Source organism: Diabrotica virgifera, chromosome 2 (genome assembly GCF_917563875.1).
Source record: "Diabrotica virgifera virgifera chromosome 2, PGI_DIABVI_V3a".
Lineage (NCBI taxonomy): Eukaryota > Metazoa > Arthropoda > Insecta > Coleoptera > Chrysomelidae > Diabrotica > Diabrotica virgifera.
Window position 1 is genome coordinate 28183269 of NC_065444.1, and position 10969 is coordinate 28194237.

Sequence of the window (10969 nt, forward strand, 5' to 3'; positions counted from 1 at the left end):
TTAATGGTGTTTATTATTAAATATAATACATTTAATAATAAACAGCAATAAACCATTTGTAAGTATCACATATTTGTATTTTCTTAATATTTTGCTGAGCCCCCTCTAACTTTGATTACCGCTAGTACCCGTCTTGGCATATTTTGAATGCCGTTATTTTTTTTGTTTCAATTTGTTATTGTGGTTTCAACGATATATTAGTTCTTTAATCAAAACAATTTCGTTAGTGACCTTTTCATCGGAAATTTCTCGTTTTAAAAGCTTCCAAATATTTTCCATCTGATTAAGGTCAGAAGTTCAACAAAATATTAAAAAAATATAAATAATGTAATATTTTCAAATATTTTATTGCTGTTTATTATTAAATATATTATAGTTAATGCATAACAATAACATTGCATAACAAAATTAAATTTAAAAATCATATTTTAAACAAAACGTACCTAGTGGAATAGTTGATTTTTATAAAAATTCATAGGTGGTCATAATAATATGGCCAGGGACTGTATAACGAAACTTTACATAACGAAACTTTTACTGCAAAATAAAATATTTATATTGCTTATTTATAATGCAAATAATAATTCTTTGCACATTTGTTTTTCAAGCTTTATTTATAATCATTTAAATAAATTAAGAGTCAAGTTTAAATGAAACCTTCAACTTTGCAGAAAAAAATTATAAAAACCTTCATAAAAACATGAATTACCACAGCAGTTAAAAAAGAAAATTGTATGAAATTTTTCGTCATTTAAACAATGATCCCGTTATATAAATCATATACCTACTTTTTTGAAAATATGTTTTGTTTTCACTTAAACTTTGATATAAAATATGTTTCAACCTGTACAGAATTACATTTGATTTACGTGTATTGTAATTTTATTTGATGAGACTAATCAATAAACAACCGTAGTTGTCATCAATTAAGCTGTCTTGGGTTTATTAATAACTTTTTTTCATAAAAATGAGACTTTATTAAGTAACTATTTCTAATGTACAAAATTCTACGTTATAAAAATTTTAAGCTTTTTGCAAAAAGAAAATTCCGAAAAATTTTGCCTCTTTAAAATATTGTTCCTAAGCTCAACTTTTATTTAATTAATTACTTTTAATTACTTACAGTTGGATAATTACATACGAAACAGCTTTTACAACGTTAAACTTCACTCTGGAGACCTCATTCACAAGTTGCTGGTAAACACTGCAGAGAGGTGTGTCAGATTTTCGTTGATTTTCCCTCCCCCACCACCTGCTCACAGATTTTCCATTTATGTGTTATATATTTTTTTTATTTTTTATCAGTCGCCGAATTTGTTTTGATTGGCACAGCTGATGAGAGTGATTCTTGGGGTTCCTTTGTTTATTTTGAATGAGTTTTTTACTGGAAGATTAAAGGGAGGACAGGGTTGGATTTTAGCTCGGAGGAAATCAATATAGCGGACACCTACGTAGTTTTCGAAACTATTCGTAACTTCTATTTTAGTGTGATAGAGAAGGAAATGTTCTAATTTTATCGAATGATTGAATTTTTTTCTTCAAAAAACTTTGATTTACCTAATTGCATTTTTTGATTTTACAGGTTGTTTTTAGATCATGTTGGTCTGGATGATTATTATGTGAATGAAACTTTCTTAAATACTAGATAGTTTTCCTCGTTTCCTCGTTTTCAACGAAAACTTTTCGTTTATAAATTCGCAAAGCCTCTGTGTTATTGCGTTGCCACTCCTGCAATATATAGAGCAGATTTATCGATGGTTTCTTTGTAGTTTTGTCTTCTGAATCCAAATCTGAAAACGACATTTCGATATCTCTAACCGTCTTCGAGATAATCGCCCTCAAAGTCTAAAATGTGACGTCACAATCCATTTATTTTCTTCCTACACACTACACCTCAGCTGAAATCGTTGATAGTAAGTAGGCTAGTTTTTGAATCTCGATTTGTTAAGCAAAGCATAGGTTATTTACATTATTTGAGTTTGACACTTCGTGAATTTTAAACTAAATTTTAAATTAAGTATTAATAAAATATCAATGACATTTGATAGTGAATTTAATTAGGTATTATATAAAATAAATAAGATGTACAAAAATACAATTTGAGTATATTTTAAAAGCAATAATTTTTTTTAACAGCTTTAAAAAGGTTTATACGAGTATACGCCCTCCCCTTTAATGATAAATGGACTGTTCCATTCGTTATGAAATGAAAATTGTTATTATAGTCGGTTCGCTAAACTCCACACAACTGGCTAGTGATAGTAGATAATTTTTTGTTTTTTGCGAATTTTGCCAAAATTGGCAAAATTACTAATTATTTAGTACTTATTAACTATTTAGTAATTATTCTTTTTGCCCAATTGGCAAAATTATTTAATAAAATGACTAGCCAGTTGTGTCTGAGTTTAGCGAACCGACTACATGAAATAATTTTGTTTGGAATAAAAAATTATGTTCTGATATGTGCAATTACAGCCTTCTAATGGAAAAAAATATTTGAAGATTTTTATCAAATTATGGATACCAACAACATTTTCATTTATAACTCTTTTATTTTTAATTTGACGAAGAAAGTTATTCTTCATAAAAAGCTCTTCGTGGTCTAAGATTTATGATATCATATATAAAATTTTATTAATTTTATACGAGAAATATAAAAAATATGAAGATCAAGAGTAAAGTGCCTTTATAGTTCATCATCATCATCATCATCATCATCATCATCATCATCATCATCATCATCATCATCATCATCATCATCATCATCATCATCATCATCATCATCATCATCATCATCATCATCATCATCATCATCATCATCATCATCATCATCATCATCATCATCATCATCATCAATGGCGCTACAACTCTTCGTGAGTCTTTGCCGCATTTACTATTGCCTTGCGTTTGTCGGTCCTGTGCCACTAATTCCTATTGTCGCACTCCCATTTTCTCTAGATCTTCTTTGACTGCATCTTTCCACCTTTTTCTAGGCCGCCCTACAGACCTTCTTCATCTGGCCTTTCCCAGAACACATTGTTTATAATGCGATTGTCGTTACTGCTTATCACATGCCCTGCCCATCTGAGTCTATTGGCCTTTATATATCTGACTAGATTTTCTTTTCCGAATAGAGACTCTAGCTCGTTATTGTATCTGCGCCTCCATACGTTTTTAACGCTGTCTCTGCAAGGGCCATATATCATTCGAAGGATTTTACATTCCCACACCAGCAATTAATTTACTTCTCTTCCTTTATAGTTCATAACATTTAAATTAGAATGATATAATTGCACATTAACCTTCGGATGACCCAGCGGGGAAAATTGTGACCCCAGCGTATGTTTTTCTTTAATAAATTCAAAAGCATTTTCATATTTTAACTCATTATTTTTTTATTTGACTTTAATATCATTCTAGATATCCTCATATTTTGAAATAAAAAAAAATTTCTTATATTTTACGAATAAAAAATATATTCTGAAGTTGATGTTTAGTAAAATACCGTCTATTATGTGTAATTCCAAGTAGTTTTACGCTAATGACATCGACTTTGCAAAGTAACAAGACACTTACTCACACTACACATGACACTAATACTCATGTTGTGACTGACTGAATGACATAAAATCCATGCCATAAAAAAAAACTTCATTTTTTTGTTAATTGACATTTTTGACATTTTTGACCTGGGGTCATTTTTCCCCCTCGGTCACCCGTGTAACAAAAAAAGGTTGGTCATCGGAAGGTTAAAACATAATTATTAATTCTAAACAACTTTTCATAATAGCAATTTTCCATATTATGAATTTAAATACGTAAATAAATAAAGTTTTCGTTATGATAATGCTCGCATTTTCTGAATTTGTCAAGCAAAGCATGGGTTATTTACATTTGAGTTTGACACTTCGTGAATGTCAAACTAAATTTTAAATGAAGTATTAATAAAATATCAATGACATTAATTTGATAGTGAATTTAATTATTATATAAAATAAATAAGATGTTCAAAAATACAATTTGAGTATATTTTGAAAGTAATAATATTATTTATTAAAAACTTTAAAAAGGTTTATACGAGTATACGGCTTCCCCTTTAATGGGAGTACCTAATGATAAATTGACTGTTTCATTTGTTATGAAATGAAAATTGTTATTATAGTCGGTTCGCTAAACTCAGGCACAACTAACTAGTGACTTTAGTAGGTAATTTTTTAGTTTTTTCCAATTTTGCCAAAATTGTCAAAATTACAAATTATTTAGTAATTATTAACTATTTAGTAGTTGTATAGTAGTTTAGTAGTTGATTTAGCAGTTGTGTCTGAGTTTAGCGAACCGACTATATGAAATGTTGTTTGGAATAAAAAATTATGGTCTGATATGTGAATCCTTCTAATGGAAAAATATTTGAAAATTTTTCTCAAATTATGGATACCAACAACATTTTCATTTATAAACTCTTTTATTTTTAATTTGACGAAGAAAAGCTATTCTTCATAAAAAGCTCTTTATGGTCTAAGATTTATGATGCAACCATCATATATCAAATTTTATTAGTTTTATATGAGGTATATAAAAAATATGAATTTCGATCAAGAGTAAAGTACCTTTATAGTTCAAAATATTTAAATTAGAATGATATAATTGCACATTAAAACATAATTTTTAATTCTAAACAACTTTTTATGATAGCAATTTTTCATATTATGCATTAAAATACGCAAATAAACAAAGTTTTCGTTATGATAATGTTCGCATTTTCAGCTTGTTACTTCTATACTCTGCTTCTAATGGTTATTGGTCAAGATACAATAAAGGCGAGGATGCTGGGTATCGCCAATATTATTCAACAAGGGAGATCTTGAATATATGGCAAGGAAACTAATAAAAAAATACAGAAAGTAGGAGCTGGAGGTAAATACCAAAAAACACAATATCTATGCGTAGGAAAGGAAGGAACGGAGAACCTGGTCCTGTAATAGGAGACAATTATTGCAAGCTACAATGAATACCTATACCTGGGAATCACTAACGAGCACATGACGAAACATAAGAAAATATTAAAGAAAGGATAGTAAAGGGAAGACAGATGATAGGATCCCTGAGTTTGGTACTGTGGTAAAAAAATATAAGAACAGAAAATAAAAAACGAATTGACTACACAATATTAAAACCAGTATTAACCTATGGAGCTGAAGTCTGGCCATTAAGCAAGAGGTACAACGCTAAATTATTAGCCACTTAGATGGATTTTTGGAGGAAGTCAGCAAGAAGATCGCTACTAGAACACATAAGAAATAACGTCATTAGAATACAAATGGAAATAGAAAGAACAATCATAGATGTGTTCCGTTGTTCGTTAACGGAATCAATTAACTTAAATTCAAATAAGTGTAAAAACAACAACTTATCAATATTATATTTATTTGTGTCGGTAAAATAGCGTGAATATTTCTCAAAAGAGGGTTTGTTATTCTTTGCAAGTGTGGTGGCGAAAAGTGGAGTGGCGCCGGGTGGTTGCTGTGACTATACTGAAAAAAACACATGTGTGTGGTTTTACGTTGAAGACAAATTTATCAACATAAAGAGGCTGGTCCTTTATCTGATGTTTTAAAAACTGAAAATATTTCTGTCAAGAAGCGTCCTCGAATGCATTCAAAAAGTGATTCATTGACATAAGGTCTGATAATGTTTACTATTTAATAGGGAATTTTTAAACTGAGACTGAACCGGCCATTAGCATCTGGTTTCGTATAGAAAGAATTGTGAATTTTAAATGACCCATATTATTTTCGTTTAGAAAAGAAAGTTAATATTTAAAATTAGCAATTAAAAAAGATAATAAATGAAGCATGCCGCTATAGATGACCTCGCAAGACAACAGCTAGTATGGTACGGATAGGTAAGAAAAATGCAGAAATTAAAAATTCCCAAAAAAGTGTTACAATAACAATATACCCCCACAGAAAAACGAAAACGAGAAAGACCAGAAACCATGTGGATGAAGGGCATCTTCAAGGCGATGTCGGAAAGAAATTTAAAGAGATGAAGACTGCCACAATAGAAATGTGTGGAGATTAGGAATAGAAAGGCGTATAACACTATAAAACCTTTTTAATAGATATGTAAATACAAAAATCTGAATCTAAAGGACCATAGTCGAAAGCATTGCAACTTATGGAGCTGTCTTGCAAATGACAGAATGTTAAAAAAAGAAGCTAGTGTCAATGGAAATCGGGTTTTAGAAAAGTTGGTGTAGACTAACACTTTAGGTCAAAATAAGGAAGGACAAGGCATGAAAAAATGGGTATTGAAATAACAATAATTGATAGCATTGAAGCCAAAAGTTTGAGATGGTACGGACATGTAAGAGGTATGAATGGAGACAGGTGGCCAAAGAAAGTGATGGACTGGAGATCAGTGTAGAGAAAGGGGAGGGGATGCCTGAGAAAGATATGGTAGGAATGCATCTGACAAGCCATGACTAAAAGGCATATACAGTAGGGAGCATCGAAAAAGGCGAAAAAAAAAATGTTTTTTGTGGTGGAAAAGTAATACCTTACAAAAGTTGCCCAATCAACTGTTAAGTAGTTTGGTAAAAATTTTTCGAAATTGTAAAATATCTTCTGCCCCCCCAATACAATTAACAATTTTGAAAAAATGTTAGGAGACGAAAAAAAAAATTATTTCGAAACGAAAATGTAATAGCTCACAAAAGTTGCCTAACACACTATTTAGTATTTTACTAAAATTGCGTTGAAATAAAAAAATATTTTCTGCCCCCCACGGCAACTAAAAATTGGAAAAAATACATTAATATGCGAATTTCTTTTGTAATCGAAATGTAATACCTTTAGTCCAGAAAGCCACTGCGCATCCGCTAGGGAAAATATTCTGATTAGGATTTTTTGCACGATCTTACTCAAAAAGGACTCCTTTTAACAAATTTGCATGTTGCCAGGACCAAAAGGTGGTCAAAAATTTTTTAAACGTTTTTTTTTTTTTGTTTTTTTACCAAAATTATTTTTTTGCATGGAAAAAAGTTTTTTTTTAAGTTTTTTGGATCATTCCAAACAGAAAAGGTATTTAGTGACTTTTTTCTAAAAATGATAGTTTTTTACATATAAGCGATTAAAAATTAAAAAATTGCGAAATCGGCCATTTTTAACCCTCAAAAACTATGTGAAAAACTGAAAATTTGAATGTTGCCAAGGTAGGTAGATATTTTTTCAACATCGGTTGATGAAATTCCGAAGAGTTTTTTGCAATACAATATTTAAAACTCTTTTGTTTTTTAATTGCTAATCAAGCGTGCGCGACACTATTTTCCACCGACAGTATGGTGAAAATGAAAGGAATAAATTTGTTATTTCGTAAACCGGCGACTTTAAGAAAAAATCCCGAAATAGGTCGATTTTTATTTTTAAGTTATGATATTGTGGCATATATGGTATACTAGTGACGTCATCCATCTGGGCGTGATGACGTAATCGATGATTTCTTTAAATGAGAATAGGGGTCGCTTGCTAGCTCATTTGAAAGGTTTTTTAATTCTCTATTCAGTAATATAAACATTTACATAATTATTTATACAGAGTGTCCAAAAACTTTTTATTAAATTAAATTATTTGACAAAAAAAGAAGTAGAAGGACACCCTGTATAAATAATAATGTAAATGTTTACATTACTGAATAGAGAATTGAAGGACCTTTCAAATGAGCAACCACACGACCCCTATTCTCATTTAAAAAAATCATCGGTTACGTCATCGCGCCCAGACGGATGACGTCACTAGTATACCATATATGCCGCAATATCATAGCTTAAAAATAAAAATCAACCTGTTTCGGGATTTTTCTTTAAAGTCGCCGGTTTACGAAATAACGAATTTATTCCTTTCATTTGCACCATACTGTCGGTGGAAAATAGTGTCGCGCAAGCTTGATTAGCAATTAAAAAACAAAGGAGTTTTTAATAGAGGATTGCAAAAAACTCTTCGGGATTTCATCAATAGATGTTTAAAGAATATCCACTTACCTTGGTAGCATTCAAATTTTCAGTTTTTCACATAGTTTTGAGTGTTAAAAATGGCCGATTTCGCAATTTTTCAATTTTTAATTGCTTATATGTCAAAAACTATCATTTTTAGAGAAAAGTTACTAAAGACCTTTTCTGTTTGGAATGATCCAAAAATCCTAAAAAAAACTTTTTTCCATGCAAAAAAAATTATTTTAGGAAAAAAACAAAAAAAACGTTTAAAAAATTTTTGATCACCTTTTGGTCCTGGCAACATGCAAATTTGTTAAAAGGAGTCCTTTTTGAGTAAGTTTGTGCAAAAAATCCGAATTAGAATATTTTTCCTAGCGGATGCGCAGTGGCTTTCTGGACTACTTATATAACTTGAATAAATAAATTCGGTTTAAATTGGAAAAAAATTCTGGTTTCACAAGGCAATTAAAAATTTTACTTAAGAAAAGTATACTATAACATTCTTTTTATAACAAAATAGCCTAACTTATCCTTCTCCCTGACATCACCCAAATTTTTTAATACTAAAATAAATATAAAGCAAAGTACAAAATTAGGTATATAAATATTACAAAAAAATATGTTAAAAGCATACTATTCGAAGATGTCTTTCGATTTAGCGTTAAAGTGAGGCATAGTTTTTCTGGAATCAATTCAAGTTTTTATAAATCCATCCCTCGAATACGCTCCACAAACTGCTAGCGAAGCTTGTGTCACAACCTTGACAAATCGTTCTACACATTGTTTGTAGCAGTGATATTTCTTAGTCCCAATGTTAAAAGAGTCTAAGTTAGGATTCTTAATAAAATCTTGCAGATTGTCACTCGAAAATCTAGAGAATATAGGTGGTTCTGTAAGGTGATATTCTTGTTAGTTAATTAACTCAAAGTAGTCGATTGAATCAAAATTGTTACAGCAGAAAGTTTTAAGACCCTCACGTTTTTTGATTTGGTCACTGGCAAACTTCTTTTGATGTCCAAGGGGTAGATCATGTGAATGTCACAGACATACAAACCACCGAAGTGGTTTTTTGGAGATGTTCTTCTAACAGCCGTATTACATCACCTTTAATGCCAGTATTTACGACTGTTTCGTCACATGCAATAGCTGGATTTGATATTTTCTGATATACCAGACAGCGGATACCCATATCCGAAATATTAGCACCCTGGCTCACGCACAAGTGTTATGTGTTCTTTCACGATCGATTGACCATAAAACTTGGGCTTATCACCATTTTTCTGGGACCTCTTTGATTTAATAGAAATTCGCGCTCATCCAGAGGCACTTTTTGAGATTTGCTACAAAGACAATTAATCAGAGTGTCACATTTGCATGCTGCAAGATCGAAACGTGTAGTTTTACTTTTGTTCTTAAAGCATTGAATTTTATTTTTGTAAAATTCACTGTTTTGCCTGTTCCTAAATGGTTTAATAAGTTTCATATATTTGTCATGATAGGCTTTTAAAAGCTGAATAATTCTTGTATGTTAAATTATTGGAATTAAAGCCTGTTTCCATATTTCCTCCAATTTAATTGCAGCCTCTTCGGCAATACCAGAAAATTCTGGCTCTTTCTGACTGAGTTTTTTATCCTCTTGCAACCACAAAACTTCATCGCTTGTTTGTATTTGGGTAAAACATTTGCAGGTATATTTGGTGGTTCCCCAAAAATGGGGCGGTCCACAGCACATCTTGATTTTATTCCTCATGGTCCTGGTTTATCTATTTTAAAAAATTTTAATATACAAACAACAATAATAACAAAGTAAGGCATCGCACCAAACAAGTGAAAATTACACGCACGGACTCACGAAGCGGGACATTTCAAAAGAAATTGGGGAGACTGGAAAAACAAAATAAAACTTTAAATATCGTTTAAATTTGTAATTGACAACATTTTAAGTTTTTTTAATTGATCTTAGATCGAGTTAGCACATATTTTATTCCAAATAATATAAATTTAAGTTTCCATAAAAATCAGATATTTAATAAAATTCAAGGTCGTTGGGGGGGGGGGGGGTCAGAAAATTCGCTTAGAAAAAAATTTAAAATACTAATATGCTGAAAAATAACACTAGCAACTTTTTCATGCTATTAGATATAACATTTCCAACTTTTATTTTTTAGATGCACCCTAATATACAGGATGATGACAGGTGAAGTAGATAGCGGTGGACACTAGGGTGCCAGAAACGACTATGATGTAAATATTAGAACGATTGCCGAACTGTTGGTCTAAATTTTTCATAGAATCATAAATAAAACGTGGATAAAATCGATCGTATCTTTGATAACATTCATAACTCAATATAAAACGATGAAAGCTAACATTTCACATAGTTACTAATGTTTTATAAAATTAGTTTTATTTGGTGCAAAAATCCACAAATATGGTGTTTTATATTTTTTTGTTATTATTTTTTTTTTATTTTTATCTTCTCCCAACATAAAAAAATTGGAGTATGCCAAACATTAACCAACAATTTAAGCTTTTGGAAGACTAAATAAAAGGAAATGATTTACATACCTCTTTAATAAATCCTAATATACTGAATGACACGTTTTTAAATAGTTTAACCGTTTACAGTTTAGTTTATTGTTATCAACAAAACAAGAAATATATAACATTTTAAATCACCACATGTCTGTTCATAGGTCATCTAAACAAGATGTAGATTGCCTCGTCTGCCGTTCAAATTTTTTGCCTTTCTTAGTAATTTCTACTCATTAACACAACAATAATATGTAGTAAATTAAGAAAATAATTACTAAATATTTTTTTAAATTAAATAACCATAACACAATTATTATCAAATGATATCGCTAGAAATTTTTATTTACTCTTAAATATTGTTTTCTGTGAACTCTGCATCATAGAAAATCGCTAGAACAATTTATTACATTTAAAAAAATGTGTAATTAGAAACTAAAAATATTT

General features: G+C 30.3%; 1 protein-coding gene across 3 annotated transcripts in view; it reads right to left on the minus strand.

Moving 5' to 3' along the window:
* Nucleotides 1–10715, minus strand: part of LOC126880010 (neo-calmodulin-like) — a 46460-nt gene extending 35745 nt beyond the window's left edge. For 2 of the 3 annotated variants that reach the window (XM_050643524.1, XM_050643521.1), the window contains exon 1: nucleotides 10559–10715. The gene's annotated coding sequence lies outside the window, so the exon portion shown is untranslated. Of the gene's footprint in view, nucleotides 1–1123; nucleotides 1314–10558 lie in introns of those variants that run through there. The other variant, XM_050643522.1, reaches the window with a different exon arrangement.
* Between the last annotated feature and the right edge of the window lie 254 nt (nucleotides 10716–10969).